Source organism: Hypomesus nipponensis, chromosome 23, assembly GCF_054491055.1.
Source record: "Hypomesus nipponensis isolate SF chromosome 23, ASM5449105v1, whole genome shotgun sequence".
Classification (NCBI taxonomy): Eukaryota; Metazoa; Chordata; class Actinopteri; order Osmeriformes; family Osmeridae; genus Hypomesus; species Hypomesus nipponensis.
In genome coordinates, this window is record NC_140383.1 from 24098265 (window position 1) to 24117500 (window position 19236).

The window sequence follows — 19236 nt, forward strand, 5'->3', positions numbered from 1 at the left end:
CCTCGCGGCAGGCCAGCCCTCTGAGAAATGCTTGTCTGAGAAAGTTGACAGACAGATGCAGCTCATACTTGACTGTGATTGGCTGATTTATATTCCAGGACTCTGGTTCGCATGTCTCCCGTGCTCTTCATCTGGTTGGGTGATTGCTTTTCGGACGGAGGCAACAGGATACAACTGCTGTCGAGATGCTTTTTACGGCGTGTGTCCGCCACATGAACGTAAAGGCCTTCAAAATTGTGGGACGGGATTGTGTTGGAGGACAAACCAACTGACTGTGAGGACAAAAGCACTGAAAACACATTTCCAATACACCCTAGCCCCAACCCATCACCTGCACAGTCTGAATCACATCTCTCTCTCTTTATCGCAGGAAGGTTTGAGAAGCGTATCTTTCTAACACACATCCCACTGCTGTTACGACCGGCACGGTGAATATTTCCCTCCAGCGGCGGATCTCCTTCTATCAGATTGAAGGCGGGGGGAGCCGTGTCATTGTGAACAAATTTGCGGCAGCTCTTGCAGCACAGCGCTTCCACCCACGCAGTCAGCCAGGTGCACCGGGCTGTCAGGACTCCAGACAGCCTGCCTCACCGCCTCACCGCCTCACTGCCTCACCGCCTCACTGCCTCACCGCCTCACCGCCAGCTACCGTATGAGGGGGCAACAGAGGCCGACGGAGGCTGCACCGCGCCTCTGATGTGAGAGGAGAGGGCAGGCGGCGTGCAGTGGAACGCGAGGCGAGCTTCCTTGTTCGGGCAGACTGTGTGTGTGTGCGTGTGTGTGCGTGTGTGTCATGCTAATTGGAGACACACTTTAGTCCAGTTGTGTGGCTGGTCCTGAGTGGAGTACTGGGAATTCAAGGCACACACACACCTACACACACACACCTACACACACACACCTACACACACACCTACACACACACACATGGCTTGAATGCTGCATTGAACTGGATTGTAAAGTTTTACCACCATCCAAGCATGGGAGAAGACAGCTTTATGGGATTGTCTTATACAGATGGTGCACCATGACCGAGGATTGCTGCCAGATTCTACAAAAATATCAAATGTCACAAGAAGGCCCAGTAGAACCCCCTGCTGAGAAGAACATAGCTATTTAGGGTTCAGAAAGAACACATGACAGTTTAAAAAGCACAGGAAGACAAGGGGGCTTCACACAACAAGACATTTGTTCCATATTTGGATTGATGGAATTTGGATTAATCGCTTGGTGAATTCACACAACTGGCGAATTTGTGGAGACGCTCTAAGAACCAACTCTCTCACCAGGATATCTGCTTTCCCTCCCTGAATGAGTGATGGAATGAATGCAAAGCATATCTGTGTGTTTGGCCATACTCCTGACGACGCGTGCTGATCATCAACATACAGCTCAAGCATTGTTTGGAGACCTGGCTTCACCACCTCAACATTTTCATACAGTCTGGATTTACTGCTCTGGGAACTGTTAATGAACTTACTATCTGGGTCTCTGTGAGAAATGACAAACAGTCTGCTTGACTACAGTGCATTGCAAAAGGCACGTTTCCTAGATGAGGGAAATCCTGCAGGAGGCTCTTGGAGTTTTCTATCTGGAACAGTACCAGGTTTTGTTAGGCTTTGGTCCTGTTCTAGAATATCCTGTTCTAGAATATCCTGTTCTAGAATGCCCTGTTCTAGAATGCCCTGTTCTAGAATGGTGTATTGGCTCAGTTTTCTGTCTCTAAACAACCTTCACAGCTCCCTTCACAAACGCTACTTTCTCCCTGACTTTTCACCACCTCCTCATCACAGTTTGCCATGGCAACAAAACAGACTCCGTTCTGAAAAAAGGCATTCATGTATAGAAAAAATGAAGAACACATTGGCAAGATAATGCATATCATTCTGCTTGAAAACAAACAGGGTTTAAACACAGGTTCCTAGTACATAGTTAAACTACTACTGAAGCAACCTACTTCTTTAACTTGAATTTACAATGTGTCCATCATTGTAACTCGCCTTATGCAGAGAGCTATCAAACTGCCAAACACCATTCAACTGACTTGATGTTTCTGAATGTCTTTTTCACATGAGAGTGTAGCAAGGAACCTCCTAGCTGACAGACTGGAGAATATTGTGTAAAAGATGAACGGCAGCGGACCTGCAACCTTGTATCTAAAAGGCACAGCTCTCGGTAGGAATCATTAACATGGAGGATACAGAACAGAGAGTATGGAGCCTTCTTTCACCAAAGCCTACATGCCCTGCAGTGTGGGGATTAAACAGTGTCATTTGGGAGAAGCTTAGTGCCACTATTGAAAACTCCCCACTGGAAAGAATCACACAGTGGTTTGACAATGTGGGGAATGACCAATTTGGATTCACAGAGACCGGCAGAATAGGAACGTCTGGAATTATGTATAGGCTGAATGTTTCATTCAAACCCAAGCTTCCAGGCTATGGACTGCAGGGTCACAAACTATAGGTAAGGTTATCCGCTCCAACTCTCTCTCTCTCTCTCTCTCTCTCTCTCTCTCTCTCTCTCTCTCTCCTTCTCACCTCTTTCCTATGCTCTCTCTCTGTCTGCAGCAGCCTCTCTCTCTCCATGTCTTCCCACCTCTCATTCCTTCACCCTCCCTCCCTCCATTCTTCTCATTCCTAGGATTGAGCACATACAGTTCATTCGATTTGCGGCCAATCCAAGGATGGATTATAAAGCATTAACAATTAAATGGGCAGATTTCTTTGGAGCATCGCTACTTAGAATGATTAAAATGGCACATCCAATATGCCTCAGGATTGGCCCAGGATCCACTCCAGCGCTCCTCCACACCCTGGAGGAGCCCGTGTCCACACCCTACGTCTGAGCGGAGGTTGGGCCTCCTTCGATCCGGGGCAGATGTGGCTGATGCCTGATGACCTCACGTCTGTGGCGGTACTTAGCCCACCTGAGGGGACGCATCGTCCTGATGGAATGTCAGGACAGTGTTTCCCATAACTATCGTGCAGAGGAAACGGTACAGATATATAGCTGCTGCCGGCCCCCACGCCTGTCTGTCTGTCACCGTCTCAGGTGTCGGTAAGATAATCAGGGCTCCCAGGGCCCACTCTCCTTACTTCAGCACAAAGTTTGAGGCTCTGTGCGAGGACTGGGTCCTGAGGTAACAGGCGTCTGAGACACAGGATGGGAACAGAGCGCTGACCCCACCCCCCCCCTTCCCCAGAAGGATGACAGCGGATGAGGAACGGCATGAGCTCCTCTTCAAACGTCCTGCGTCGGGAACACATCACGAGGCGTCGCAGGCGAAACGTAAAGATGTGCAGCGAAACAACATGCCACATTCATGGCAACAGCCCGTATATATAGCCTTGTCCTAGGACACTGGCACGCTCGTCACCCAATCTCTGCACCCAAAGCTACGACTGAAACGAAAAAAGAATCTAAAAATAACTGTCTCAAGTGACAAAAGAGCAATGACACAAGAGAGAGTGACCTACATTTCTCTCAGCAAAATATGAGGTATGGTCACCCTTAGGCCGATGTCCAATCAAGACCTGTACCTGCAGTATGTTGGCTGATGAACTGAAGTTGCTGATGTAGCATCTGCCATTGGCCTTCATGTGGAAGTTGTTCACCGTGTCCTGCCTGAAAGCGCTGCCTACAGGAAGATCAAAGGAACAGCACACCTCCTCACGGAGCCTGGGACATCACCGGTGTGATACATGAGCAGCCACAAGGATGTCAACAGACGTCTTGTTTAGCCTTCGTGGGACTGACTACAGTACAGGCAGACCTGCAACCACATTCTTTAGTTTAGACGGTGGCTAATCACGCGCAAATAATCTGATGCTCACAGCTATTGAGAAAAAGATAACTTTCAATAGTTGGTAATACTGTCACTCAACGTTGAGTGACACTCAATGTTGGTGTAGCATTTTTTGGTCCAAAGAAATCACATTGTCTTAGAAAACAGTGCTAGTCAATCTCCCAGAGGTGTTCCAGAGTGCTCTACTGGCACCTGGTGGCAGAAATAAATCCCTACATTAAGGAGTATGAACATATAGTTGTTCACTGTGTGGTCACACGACAACAACCAGTTAATTTGTCAATTGGCTAAGATTAATCATGCATGTCTGTTCGGGTCACATCATGCCAAATTTTTCATTTTCTCATCCACTTCACTCATCCACTTAAATTACATATCGTTAAACTCCATTAAAGGTACATTAATTACACAACTGTGTTTCCTTTTGCGAGGCCTTTCCCCTGACTGTGACAACCTCACATCTCCAAAGTGTGTCTGCACTTTTTCAGGAGTCTGGACAAAGATAAGGAGCTCAACAGATGTGTGTGCAGCATGACATAGACTCCCATCATCTGAATTCTTAATCTGTACAATGTCATGTATTCATTTAGCAGAAACGTTATTCAAAGAAACATACAGGGGGATTCGTACCTGTGACCAGCTGATGTACTGTCAAATGCTCTAATCACAAGCTTTACTTATCCCACCCTGCAATATATTCATACAATTATTTACAATCCGGATACAAAAGAGAGAGGTTTCTATCCCAGACCACCTTGTTAGAGAAAGACTCTAATCACGAGGTTCGAGGATGAAAGTAATTTGTGGAACAGACGCCAGACACAAAAGGAAAATGACACGAGGGCAGTCTTCATTAACGCGTGTTATAATGATGTGAAGAGGGGTCAAAAAACACAACATAAACTCATTAAGAATAAAAAAGGCATCGCTTTATGAAATCTGAGGACAGAATGTGTGAATGCGCAGCACGTTTGAACAGATCCACTCAACAAGGGCACGGTGTCAGTGGAGTGTGAAGGAGGGCAGTGGATGAGGGCAGTGGATGAGGGCAGTGGAGGAGGGCAGTGGAGGAGGGCAGTGGATGAGGGCAGTGGATGAGGGCAGTGGAGGAGGGCAGTGGAGGAGGGCAGTGGATGAGGGCAGTGGATGAGGGCAGTGGAGGAGGGCAGTGTAGGAGGGCAGTGGATGAGGGCAGTGGAGGAGGGCAGTGGAGGAGGGCAGTGGATGAGGGCAGTGGAGGAGGGCAGTGGATGAGGGCAGTGGATGAGGGCAGTGGATGAGGGCAGTGGAGGAGGGCAGTGGATGAGGGCAGTGGATGAGGGCAGTGGATGAGGGCAGTGGATGAGGGCAGTGGAGGAGGGCACTGGATGAGGGCAGTGGATGAGGGCAGTGGAGGAGGGCAGTGGAGGAGGGCAGTGGATGAGGGCAGTGGATGAGGGCAGTGGAGGAGGGCAGTGGATGAGGGCAGTGGATGAGGGCAGTGGAGGAGGGCAGTGGAGGAGGGCAGTGGATGAGGGCAGTGGAGGAGGGCAGTGGAGGAGGGCAGTGGATGAGGGCAGTGGATGAGGGCAGTGGAGGAGGGCAGTGGATGAGGGCAGTGGAGGAGGGCAGTGGAGGAGGGCAGTGGATGAGGGCAGTGGAGGAGGGCAGTGGATGAGGGCAGTGGATGAGGGCAGTGGATGAGGGCAGTGGAGGAGGGCAGTGGATGAGGGCAGTGGATGAGGGCAGTGGAGGAGGGCACTGGATGAGGGCAGTGGATGAGGGCAGTGGATGAGGGCAGTGGATGAGGGCAGTGGAGGAGGGCAGTGGATGAGGGCAGTGGAGGAGGGCAGTGGATGAGGGCAGTGGAGGAGGGCAGTGGATGAGGGCAGTGGATGAGGGCAGTGGATGAGGGCAGTGGAGGAGGGCAGTGGAGGAGGGCAGTGGATGAGGGCAGTGGATGAGGGCAGTGGATGAGGGCAGTGGAGGAGGGCAGTGGATGAGGGCAGTGGAGGAGGGCAGTGGAGGAGGGCAGTGGAGGAGGGCAGTGGATGAGGGCAGTGGAGGAGGGCAGTGGAGGAGGGCAGTGGATGAGTGTTTTGCCTGTAATCAGGAACGCACTGAGGCCAGTCTTTAATCGTCTTCCATTCACATGAGACGCTTAATGACCAGCTCTCAGAACCCCAGCCTCACTCTTCAACTCTCATCAAACGCTGACCAGAACATTCCCAAACACCCCTACTCCCCCTAACCCAGACCTATATACCCAAACACCCCTACTCCCCCTAACCCAGACCTATGTACCCAAACACCCCTACTCCCCCTAACCCAGACCTATGTACCCAAACACCCCTACTCCCCCTAACCCAGACCTATATACCCAAACACCCCTACTCCCCCTAACCCAGACCTATATACCCAAACACCCCTACTCCCCCTAACCCAGACCTATATACCCAAACACCCCTACTCCCCCTAACCCAGACCTATATACCCAAACACCCCTACTCCCCCTAACCCAGACCTATATACCCAAACACCCCTACTCCCCCTAACCCAGACCTATGTACCCAAACACCCCTACTCCCCCTAACCCAGACCTATGTACCCAAACACCCCTACTCCCCCTAACCCAGACCTATGTACCCAAACACCCCTACTCCCCCTAACCCAGACCTATATACCCAAACACCCCTACTCCCCCTAACCCAGACCTATGTACCCAAACACCCCTACTCCCCCTAACCCAGACCTATATACCCAAACACCCCTACTCCCCCTAACCCAGACCTATGTACCCAAACACCCCTACTCCCCCTAACCCAGACCTATGTACCCAAACACCCCTACTCCCCCTAACCCAGACCTATATACTCAAACACCCCTACTCCCCCTAACCCAGACCTATATACTCAAACACCCCTACTCCCCCTAACCCAGACCTATATACCCAAACACCCCTACTCCCCCTAACCCAGACCTATATACCCAAACACCCCTACTCCCCCTAACCCAGACCTATGTACCCAAACACCCCTACTCCCCCTAACCCAGACCTATGTACCCAAACACCCCTACTCCCCCTAACCCAGACCTATGTACCCAAACACCCCTACTCCCCCTAACCCAGACCTATGTACCCAAACACCCCTACTCCCCCTAACCCAGACCTATGTACCCAAACACCCCTACTCCCCCTAACCCAGACCTATGTACCTGTGCACTCTACACCACCCAGGCCATTCATACAAGAGGAAGGAGTAACAACAAGCAAAGGCTGGAATACATTTGATTCAGAATGACAGCCTCTACTTGCTCTGAATCATTGGCTTTTTTACCCGCAAACGATTGTCCAATTGTCTTGCTACAGTGTCCTATTAAATATGTGTTTTTTAAGCTGAGGCAAAACATGTGATAGACAAACGGTGTTTGTGGGTGTACTTGACACAAAGTAAGTGACTGGTGTGTCTGTACCATTCAGAGGAAGCCATCCTGCAGCTCTCCACAGTACTGCATAGAAATAACACATTTCCATAAATGTTTATGCTGTAGTGGTGAGCGCTAGAGAAAGGATCCACAAGTCCTTCAGCTCTCTAGTTACCTGACCAGAGGTCACTGTTCCAACTCGCAGGTTACATACATACAGCTGCGTACGGCAACTACTCATGTTGTGTAAATATGCATCAGATCACATAGCAGGGAATGCAGCCAGGTATAATCGCTTCTCCATATACTCACATGGAACACAGGACAACATTGTAATTGGTATTAAGACGTACACCTACTGAGCCAACACTTCCCCTGTAGAAAAAACAGGGATATCAAATGTGACACAAGGTCTATGACGTCGCATAGAGTCGCACTGTATTCACAGTTTGTGGGACAAGCGGTGTATAACATTGTCTAGATCATTGTGGTTCGGTCTTCAGAAACACGGTACTTTTGTCTTTCTCCTGTATAGTGATGAAACCATTCACAGCAGCGTTGGCGTGGCAGCGTGCAGGAGGAGGAGAGGGCGAGCGTGCTCGGGGCTCCAGTCCCTTAACGCAGGCCCCTCTCTTGATTGAATTTCCATGAGAGAGCCACTGTATCACCTTGCTTTAGGGAAGCCTACATGGGCTTCCTCCAAGCAGCAAGGACACAGGTCACCACGCGCGACAGCGCTTCACTTTCTATGAAGTCTAAGAGCCGTCTATCTGCAGTGGAGCGAGGAAACCAACTTTGAACAAAGGCTCTCCTAAGCATTCTTAAGGCACGCACACATCCAGACTGTTTAGCACAGGCTCTCTCACACACACACACACACACACAGGTTCTCTCTCACATACACACACGTGTAAAATGTCCGCTTTTTGGTCACATTGGCAGCATGCAATTTGCGTTATGAAATTCCAGAAACCAAACATTATAGAGCGATAATTACTGATGTGAGTAGGTCTACTGTAGACATGTTCACTCGTATTCAAGACAGATAGCAGTATATGGTTGTATATCACTCCACAATGCAGTCACAAAACACAACACAGCTACTCAAATTTACATTCTGGTTCTTACTTTTCTGTGTTGGTTGTCCCTTTTCAAAGTCACCCGAAGCTTGCTGCTATAGAATGAACAGAGAGGATGAGAGAGAAAGTGCACGAGAGAGAAAGAGAGGGAGAGAGAGAGAGAGAGAGAGAGAGAGAGAGAGAGAGAGAGAGAGAGAGAGAGAGAGAGAGAGAGAGAGGTGTGTCATCTCAATGCACAGGCATGATATTCAGGAAGCATCCGGTGTTTGGTGTTGACTGAAGGACACCAGATCAGCTTAGTTCACCTGAGAGGACTGCATAATTCAGCCCAGGCCAGAGAGACGCGTTTCAGGGAGAGCCTGATCCCATATCGATTCCCTTCACTCAGATTACACAGCCTGGAGGGCTGTTTGTTCATCCTGTCAAGGTGATTCACACACACACACACACACACACACTTGTCTTTAACTAGTAAAACTGGTGCGTTACTTTGATTGCTGCTGTGCACGTATGTACGTATCAATCATCCAAATCACAGAGCTCTCATTGTCTGACGCTTCCTGGCGTTCAGGGATAAGGATCAATTGGCCCTACACAGCAAGATTATTATCTAAGTGGTAAGGTGGATGTAAATTCAATATCGATGGGAAGTCAAGCTACCCACATACCTGTAACTGGACTGGAAGGACTGGAAGCTGAATATAGAATGAACTGCATGAAATGTGAAACTTGAAGTCAACCCTTAAAGAAATCTTCCCCTGGTAGTCTTTCTCAATATGTAACATCAGGGTAATAAAATCACAAATAAATAAATTGTTTATCTGAATTATTTGGTGTCTGTTATTATCACCGTATTCACATTTGTCTGACTGATTCACACTTTATCTGACATTACCAACACAAAAGTACTGTACCAGGCTTGTAACTTTCTTATGAAATGAATAAGGACACGTAGTATTTTTCCCATCACCTACTGTTCTGGGTGAAACAGCAGACTATTGTCTGTCGTGACCATTGATTTTAACTCGACAATGCCTATTAACGAAAAAATCGTCTTGTAATGGTCGGACATTATATTTATTTTAACGTTATTATATCACGTAGGCCTACTTAAGTGGATTCTTAATTGGATTATTCATTAGTAATAGCTATTCAGCTCTCCTGAATTTGAGCGTGATTCTGGTTTCATTCAAAGACTTTAATTGCTAATAAGATGTATACTTCATCCACGAGATGGCACTGCACATTCATATTGTGTGGCTGTATCAGGGACCCATGTGTTACCGTGGTAACTCTGTAGGGAAAACCAGACCACTCTAATTCAGACGTCTGTCTTATATTAACATAGAATACACAAAGCTCATTTTACACAATAATGTTTACCCTCTGTTAATGTCCCATAACCTTCAGAAAGATTGGTGACTAATTTGGGCTAATACTCTATAAAGGATTTTTCTCAGACAATGGAAGGTGTTTTTTCAACGTCTCGTTGCTTGAATTTAATAAAGATTCCATCTATTGGCACGGTCATACCTGCGCCGGAACACTTCCTTTCAGTCCTGTTTCTGTCATTCATGTTGCAACGTTGCCATGATGCCATAAGCAGCTTGAATCGGGCTTGCTCGGCATGCATTGCATGGTGTCTAGTGGACAATTTCTGATTCCTGAAACCATGTAAGGTGATTGGTTAAGAGAAGTCACGTTGGGGTGTAGCTGTCAGACCGCTGCTGCACCATTGTTCCGCGAGCAGCCGGAAGGAGAGCGTCTGGGTTGCGCTGTAGATGCGACAACTGTACCGGCTGTAGGCAATTCTTAATTACGGTGCACTCACGTTATGTATTAATACAGTAGTGTCCTTGTGTTTTATAAATGAAACGAGTCCCACGTTCTATGAAGATAACGTTTAATTTGCATGTTTTCAAGCGGGAGGGGCAATGGAGGAGCTGACAGCGTAATGAATGGTGAGTGTCTAATTTGGGCATCATTCTTGGGTATCACAGTACGCTGTTTGAATTAGTGCTGCTTCCATTCACGGAATAATTGTTTTGGGAAACGGGGAGTTAGAAAGTGCTCCTCTTAATAATGTCTACAATGTTGTCACTGGTGCTATATATTTATTTTACATTAGAATCTGGACAATAGTTAGAAATGACAGAATGATACTTTTACAGTAGCCTACCTTAAACGAATTCAAACTAAATAATTTACGTGAATGTACGAAAAAGATCACATAATATCCTTGATATTTACAAAACCAGTATAAATGACTTCCATCCAGTAAGTGCTTTCATAGTCCATTCATATGTTTAATATGAAGCATTTTGCAGAGATATGTATTTTGACTCAAGGTGTCCCAAGATTTGAGTGTGATTTCTTTTTTTTTCGCATTTGGCATGTGTATAGGGTTAGGTTTGTGTGTGTCTGCACATAGGTTACTGTATGTACAGGCCTAGGGTCCAGTTGCATGGGGACCCTGCAGAGTGAAGGAAGGGTGTTTCCTACAGAGGCGTCCTGGAGCACAGGTAGTGAGGGAGGGAGGGAGGCAGGGAGGGAGGGAGGGAGGGAGGGAGGCAGGGAGGCAGGGAGGCAGGGAGGCAGGGAGGGAGGGAGGGAGGGAGGGAGGGAGGCAGGCAGGCAGGCAGGGAGGGAGGGAGGGAGGGAGGGAGGGAGGGAGGGAGGGAGGGAGGGAGGCAGGCAGGCAGGCAGGCAGGCAGGCAGGCAGGGAGGGAGGGAGGGAGGGAGGGAGGGAGGGAGGGAGGGAGGGAGGGAGGCAGGCAGGCAGGCAGGCAGGCAGGCAGGCAGGCAGGGAGGGAGGGAGGGAGGGAGGGAGGGAGGGAGGGAGGGAGGGAGGGAGGGAGGGAGGTGGGGAGGGAGGGAGGGAGGGAGGGAGGCAGGCAGGCAGGCAGGCAGGCAGGCAGGGAGGGAGGGAGGGAGGGAGGGAGGGAGGCAGGCAGGCAGGGAGGGAGGGAGGGAGGGAGGGAGGGAGGGAGGGAGGGAGGGAGGGAGGGAGGGAGGTGGGGAGGGAGGGAGGGAGGGAGGGAGGGAGGGGAGGGAGGGGAGGGGAGGGGAGGGAGGGAGGGAGGGAGGGAGGGAGGGAGGGAGGGAGGGAGGGAGGGAGGGAGGGAGGGAGGGAGGGAGGGAGGGAGGGAGGGAGGGAGGGAGGGGGGGAGGGGGGGAGGCAGCATGCCTTCTGTGCTGTCCCCACCAACCTCGCCCTCAGAGCCCCACTGCAGAGCGACGCCAGGGCCTGCCCTCTGTGTGCCATACGTTTCCTCAGGAACGAGGCTCATCCTCATACGTTTCCTCAGGAACGAGGCTCATCCTCATACGTTTCCTCAGGAACGAGGCTCATCCTCATCACGTTGGAACGACGTCGTCCATACACCATGATGTTTGGTGTTATTGTGCATTTATGTGATGTTGTAACCAGATTAGTTGCGGTTTGTCTAAGGGGCTGTGGAGAGGGGGTTCCTCTTTGATAATTCAGAACTCACACTGGACTGACGTTTTATAGACTATCATCTTGGTTTGGCCCCTGTTAAATCTTACCGTACCTCCGAATCATTTGTGTTTCTATCCTCCACAGGCCACACACAATCCAGGACAGCATAACAACAACATCTTTGATTCAAGGTAAGCCAATAATATGTCTGTTCTTGTCAACTGGTGATGTCATGCTTTGTCATGAAATACTGATATGCAGTGCCTGCAGTCATTTGCAATGAGCCTTTATGTGTTGCGTTTATGGATGGGAGACCCTTTGAAAAGCTTGCCCAGGTGCTGGACTGTTGCCACAAAAGCTCTCATGATACTGGATACTGGAATACTGGAAGTTGATTTAAGAGTTGATCGTTGCTGATATTCTGCCTATGAGATGTTTTCCCAGAGCTGTCAATGACAGCCCACATTTTTCTTACTGGCTCAAATTTCAGTCAGGAGACCTTTTGATAAATCGGTTATCAGATGGGAGGGAAATGAATGTGACCGTTTCATAACGTGGAGAGTGTAATCTACATTGCTCATCATCATTACTGAGAGTTAGTCATAACAGGTCATAAATGAGAGACAGGGTTCTTTTTGCCATTTAACGAGAGCCAGCAAAGTGAAGTCTCATGGTTGTGCAATTCTTCAATGGCTTTTAGTGCAGATGATTACCCACATTTAAATAACTGTTTGATTGTAACTGAATGGATTATTTTAAATGATGTTTTTTTAAATGATTGAAACCCTCACATCTATCCTTTAAATATAAAAGACAAAGATTTTCAGATACCAAAATCCCAAATTGATGGGTCACTATGCTAGGTTCATGGGGATTTTATAAGGCAGGAGCTCATACTAATTGGTTGTAGTGAAATTTAGATTTAATGGCTCATCTGAATATTCAGTGCTTTATCAGGAAGTAGGTAGGTAGCAAAGGTTGTGTAATTGGTTGTCAGTGTTTGGCACTGCATGAGGAACCGTGCTGTTTCAGTGAGATGGTGACAGGGGGGTGGGAATATGGCAGCTTGTCACATTCTCCAACTCGGCCGTCTTTGTTGTTCCCTTAACCAGACTCTTTTGTCGAACAGGAAGGAGGCACAGAGACAGCTCTGTGGAGCTCTCTCTCTCTCTCTCTCTCTCTCTCTCTCTCATTCATACACTCAGACCCACACAGATGTATTCCCTGCTAGCGACTGCGATCTGGGAGGCAAAGGGGCTCCCTCTCTTATCGTCACTGTTTATTTCTTCCTCTATCTGTCCAATCTATCAAGCCCTCTGGGTTCATGGGGGTTAGGATGAATGAGTCCAGCTGACACAGTTAAAGCACATTGAAACATTTACTAACTGTATTTATTGGGTGCGAGGCTGAATCATTAAACGGGTTCATTTGAATAACAGAGTTCTATGGGATGCTATAACAAATACTGTTGCCCAGATGTGGGCTGTATAGCAGTCAATGTGGGCCATTAACGATTCACAGGAAAGGTGGCACGTCTTTTAAAGATAACAGCACAGAGTCGAATCTCCCGGCATGACTCCAGCGAGGGGGAATAGTCTTAACAGAGGTTCACTTTCACAGACAAATCAATTTGGCTTCTCTTTTATGTAGGGATGACAGGAATTCATGATTATTCTTTAAACTTAACCTGAAGTTCCATTCAGGATCACTTGTAGAACAGTCTCAAAGGTCAGACTCTTAATATTGTTATGGTGTGGAAAATCCTAATGCGTCACTTTAGCGATTCATATCTTTATGTCTGTTGTCTGTAGTCTGTTGTCTTTGGGGATTGAACGAAGAACACCTTAGAAATGCTTTTCAGTTTAGAAGATTGTTTCAGCAGCCTTGAAGAAACTCCCACGATTGTGTGCTCAATGCCATGTATTGTACTTGAACTTAAAACTGCATTCAAACTGTCTGAGCGTTAATCAAAGGGTTTAATGACATGATGTGCTGCATTTTCCCCCACCTGTTTTTGTTGTCTCTTTCATCGCTGTATATTTGACAGTAAAAGGAGTTTTCTGTTTGTCCACAGTCTATAACGCTGATCTGAACCCCATGGCTTTGTATTTACTTCACCAGAATAGTTACACATGATTCAAGATGATTGGTTCTTTTGTGTGATTCTGTGCTGAATGTGCTGTAGTAATGCTGTAGTCCTGTGATCCTGGGACCTGAAATATAGCAAGCACAGGGAACCTTTTTCATTTTTAAATGTATATTGATGTACTCTATTTGGAAAAACACTCAAACGTTGCAGTTCACTGGTGAAATACACTTCTCTTGAGCGTCCTTTGTACACTGAGATGGGTTTTTCTTCCCTAATGTGTTTTTCATTTTTGTGTTCGTTTTGGTCAAATTGTCATGTTTCCTCGCTCTCATCTCTCGTCTGTTAAGGCATCCGTTGCAGAGATAATTTGTCATAGATTATTCACCTCTCAAATTCAGTATTGAGTTAGGCTGTGATTTTGACTGGCCTGTGTCTCATTGATGGTTTGTTTCCTAACAACATGTCGACGTTTTATCTGTGTGGAACATCGGATTTCAAGGGAAATTAGGTTCACAGTTGTGTTCTTCCATGAATCCATGATGTAGCCTAATTGTAATGTTCACAACAAACGATTTCCCCCTTCATAGAGTTGCGTTGCTCAACATGCCTTCCATCGCTATGGCAACCGGTATTCATATTGGGAAAGCTCTGTTAAAAGGACTCATATTAAAAATAGGGTGGATTACTGTAGCCTACGCTTTGTTTTGGATTTTGTCAGGTCATGGAAGTCTAAACATGTGGCAGTGTTTGAATGTATTGTAATCTCACACAAGTGGTTTATCTGCAAAAATTGATTTATTTTACCGTTCTTTGCATCAGAGTTCATTGCAAATAAAATCACAGGTATTCAAATCCTTTCAGCAATGTTGGGCAATTATATAAAGTATATATGAAAATACCGTTGACTTCATATTCGCCTAAAATCTTCCTGCTAGACTTTCAATGGGAATAATTTGTCCCCATGACTACTGTGTGCAGTGGGTCTACAAGTATATTCAGCTTCGTGAATTTTCCCAGATAATGGCGCAAATGTTTTACATATGAAAATGGCTCCAGTTCTCAACAGATACTAGTTATATATAAATAATAAGGCTCGTCTGCCGATCCTGAACTCCGAGTCCCCAGGCTTCATAAGCCCGTGTGAAAGATGAAAGCGCCTCCGTCTGAGAGAGCGGCTTTGACAGCTCTGTTTCTGCCAGAGAACCAGCCCCGCCGAACTTTCAGGTGGCATGGGAAAAACGCGGTCATAAATAATATAGACTCGCATGAATAATTCAGGTGAGCATTGTGATTGACGCGAGGGTGAACGTAGCTGATGAGGCCTCCACAGTCCGTGATTCGAATTGCAGGGAAACCTAAAAAAAAGTTGGGAAATGGTTCTAAAAACACCCTAATCCATTCTGCTGTAGAAGTCACTGCCTCGCTCCCATTATGAGTCAGATAGTGGTGAGTGATATTCAGCCTGGACACATGGATACCCATTTGCTGGGTTTAAAGTGTGTGATAGATCTGTCCATCACATTAACTCTAGTGTTACATCCCTAAATTAGATCATCATAATAAGGTTGTAATAGACTTTGAGAGAAAGACTGTACTGCATGCAAATAATGAAATGAACTACTTATTTAAATGATTCTACTAACAGACAGCTATAGAAAATAAAGGATAAATAATCATATTCTGGTTAAATTCCCTTATTGAATTCTCCTCTCCTTTCATTATTGTTCTTTGACTTGTGAGTTGCTGTGAGGATATTGGCATCTCCAGTTCTCCAAGTCGCCATTGGGAGGTTCTGAAACGTCTCCAGCCCAGTTTGATGTGTCTTAATGCAGGAGCCCAGGCCATGTGTGAATGGCTCACCCTCTCCCGGCCCAGACACCTAACCTGGCTGGGGCCTGGGGGTCTGGGCAGCAGGTCGCTCGCTGCCCTGAGAGGAGCCACGCTACGAGGCCTCCCACCTCCATCCAGGGATTGCTATTGTTCTCCGAGGAAGAACAGGACGTCACGGTATCTCTATTGTTCTGTGAGGAGAGAGAGGAAGAGGAGAGCAGTGGTCCTCAGTGCTACAGTAGCAGGCTGCCCCCTCCGTGCGCTGTGTGCTGAACAGTGGGCTGGTCTGACTGTCCTCCCCCTCCCTCCCACCCTTCCCCCTCTTCCTCCCCTCCCTTCTCTCTTTCATGTGTTTGGAGCTGCTGTCTGCAGCCTCAGGCAAAACCAAGTTAACAATGTACAGAGCGCATGTGAAGCCTCATTTGCATAAATCTGTGAATGTCGCTACATTTCCTTCAATGGATTTCCTTAAATGGATTTCCTTTGTGTTTTAATTGCGAGATTGTTTTCCCTGTGCATGTGGAATCTCAACAATCTCCCTGCTAAGGAATATTAGCACTTCCTTTTCTTCCTAATTTGACCATCTGATCTGAAGCTGCACAACGTGATATTGTTGCAAAATAGTTGGAGAGGAAAAATGGGAGGATTTGTTCATCTCCCTAACCTCCAGCCCTGCATGGTTTTTAACGATGCAGGAAGAGGCCATCTTTGAGTGTAATGACCAGCCTGCTTTATCAGGCTCTCTGCAGACCTAGAATTATACACGCATTACAACGCTGCATATGAACGACACATTTGTCTGAGGAAGTAACAGTAAGTTATCATTTTCACAAGATTAAATGGAGATGTGAATAGGCTGATGAGATGGGTAAGCCAATATGCAGCATCCTTCTGTTTTCATAATAAATGTTATTCAGACGTGGCTAATCTAGAGCAGCTTCCAGTTAAGCCATCCTGTACATATTTTTTTTTACATGAAGAGGATGAGGGAGGGAGGGGGGGGGGGGGCGAGGGAGGGGGGGTGTGAATGGCGGCTGCTGTGAGTCTGTGGTCCCCCCCCCCCCGGGATACAGCCATGCTAATAGGTGTGCTTGTCGTGTTATTTCTGAGCATATGTGATTATGGTACACACAGACAGAGTGACGGAGAGCTTGCTAGAGAGAGTACCTCATGACCCCTCACCAAACCTATTCCGCTGTGGCCTTTTCATGTATAATTTAAGAGTCTATCACCCCCCACACACACACACACACACACACACATTCACCCCCAGCCATCCTCCTCTGAACATTGCCAATGGGTGTGGATTACATCAGCCGAGTTTATGTTCTCTGAGAGGGGGGGAGAGGGGGGAGAGGGAGGGCGAGGGATCCTCTGTTGACATCATCTGTAGCTGTGTAATCATGCAGCCCACAGCCTCTCCTTTGGGGGTCGAGGAAGGCCAGCTGGGCCCCGGCCTCCCAAGGCCTCTGTTTATGGCTCTCTCTGACACCAGTGGTGGGGGGGGGTTCAACACGCCGTCGGACTGGAGACAGTCACCTCACCGGGTCCTCAAGGCGGAGGGCTCGGTCTGTCAGCCCGCCGCTCCCAACTCTCATGGTTTTCATCCTAGAGTAGTTCTAGTCACTCCTCCTGTCTAGTCTCACTGGCTCATCTTTTCATCCCCTCCCAGAAAGAGAGAGACAGAGAGATCCTCCTGGCCATCTGGTGGTTTTTCTTTGTGTGAACGTTTGCCGTGCTGGATGCTAGAACAAACACTTGCACTCTGAGGCGCGTCCAGATTGAGTCTTGTCTGACGCTGGCGAGATTCCCTCTTCAAGCGTCAGAGAGAGAGAGCGCTCTGCTGTCTGAAGTCTGACTCACCCCCCCCACCCCCGTGCACCCAACAGTCAGTGTCACCTCCACTGTGATGCATCCTGCATATTAGATGTTTTTATAGACAGCCCTGACATCAGGGAGGTCAAGATGAAGTAATGCTATTCATTTACCCCAGCTCCAGGCTCAGACACGGGGGTCTGGAGGAGACAGACAGCTAGCAGAGGGGCAGCTCTGGGTGGAGGAGGAGCAGCCTGGGTGAAGGAGGGGCAGCCTGGGTGAAGGAGGGGCAGCTCTGGGTGGAGGAGGAGCAGCCTGGGTGAAGGAGGAGCAGCCTGGGTGAAGGAGGAGCAGCCTGGGTGAAGGAGGAGCAGCCTGGGTGAAGGAGGGGCAGCTCTGGGTGGAGGAGGAGCAGCCTGGGTGAAGGAGGAGCAGCCTGGGTGAAGGAGGAGCAGCCTGGGTGGAGGAGGAGCAGCCTGGGTGAAGGAGGGGCAGCTCTGGGTGGAGGAGGAGCAGCCTGGGTGAAGGAGGGGCAGCTCTGGGTGGAGGAGGAGCAGCCTGGGTGAAGGAGGAGCAGCCTGGGTGAAGGAGGAGCAGCCTGGGTGAAGGAGGAGCAGCCTGGGTGAAGGAGGGGCAGCTCTGGGTGGAGGAGGAGCAGCCTGGGTGAAGGAGGAGCAGCCTGGGTGAAGGAGGAGCAGCCTGGGTGGAGGAGGAGCAGCCTGGGTGAAGGAGGGGCAGCTCTGGGTGGAGGAGGAGCAGCCTGGGTGAAGGAGGGGCAGCTCTGGGTGGAGGAGGAGCAGCCTGGGTGAAGGAGGGGCAGCTCTGGGTGGAGGAGGAGCAGCCTGGGTGAAGGAGGGGCAGCTCTGGGTGGAGGAGGAGCAGCCTGGGTGAAGGAGGGGCAGCTCTGGGTGGAGGAGGAGCAGCCTGGGTGAAGGAGGGGCAGCTCTGGGTGGAGGAGGAGCAGCCTGGGTGAAGGAGGGGCAGCCTGGGTAGAGGAGCAGCTCTGGGTGGAGGAGCAGCCTGGGTAGAGGAGCAGCCTGGATGGTGGAGGAGCCTGGGTGGAGGAGCAGCTCTGGGTGGAGGAGCAGCCTGGGTAGAGGAGCAGCCTGGATGGTGGAGGAGCAGCCTGGGTAGAGCAGCAGCTCTGGGTGGAGGAGCAGCCTGGGTAGAGCAGCAGCTCTGGGTGGAGGGTGTTGAGGTACACTGTTTGAACCCCTGACACAGGGACATTCGTTGAACTGATACAAGCTCAGTAACAGTTCGGAGGCTCAGCACACAGTATGCATTGTGAATGAGCGTTATTGTTCCTGCATGGGCCATCATCTCCTGTTTATGATCTACAACAAGAGGGTTAGTTACACTGACTAGTTGTGAGCACAACACTTATCTGTATGCTCTGATAAGGATGTTAATATGTTGAAGAGCATGTTCTGGTCAAATGGAAAAAGGAGAAGTTCATTGTTTGGATATTACCCTCCATGTCCTTTCCAAGGAGATGGTATCAGTGAACACTCTTGAACCGATTATTTGCATTTGACCTACATCAAACAATGAGGGTGGTCACAGAGATTATGATTTCGTTTTTTCATTCTAAATCTGTGTGCGCTGATGTGCTTGCCTTCCACCTTTTTTTAAATGTGCTTCATTTAAATAAGAAAGTCACTTGCGAGTCGGAGCAAATATAGGTCATCAGCTCTGGTGCATTTCTGTGTAAGGAACGCCGTCTCTCCAGTTAATGTTTTGCATTTTTATGTAATCGAGCTGCATT

At 48.5% G+C, this 19236-nt stretch overlaps 1 protein-coding gene across 1 annotated transcript in view; it reads left to right on the plus strand.

Annotated features, from left to right (window-relative positions):
• Positions 1-10120: 10120 nt before the first annotated feature.
• Positions 10121-19236, plus strand: part of csrnp3 (cysteine-serine-rich nuclear protein 3) — a 24403-nt gene continuing 15287 nt past the window's right edge. The window contains exons 1-2 of the mRNA XM_084689555.1: positions 10121-10253; positions 11879-11925. The gene's annotated coding sequence lies outside the window, so the exon portion shown is untranslated. The remainder of the gene's footprint in view (positions 10254-11878; positions 11926-19236) is intronic.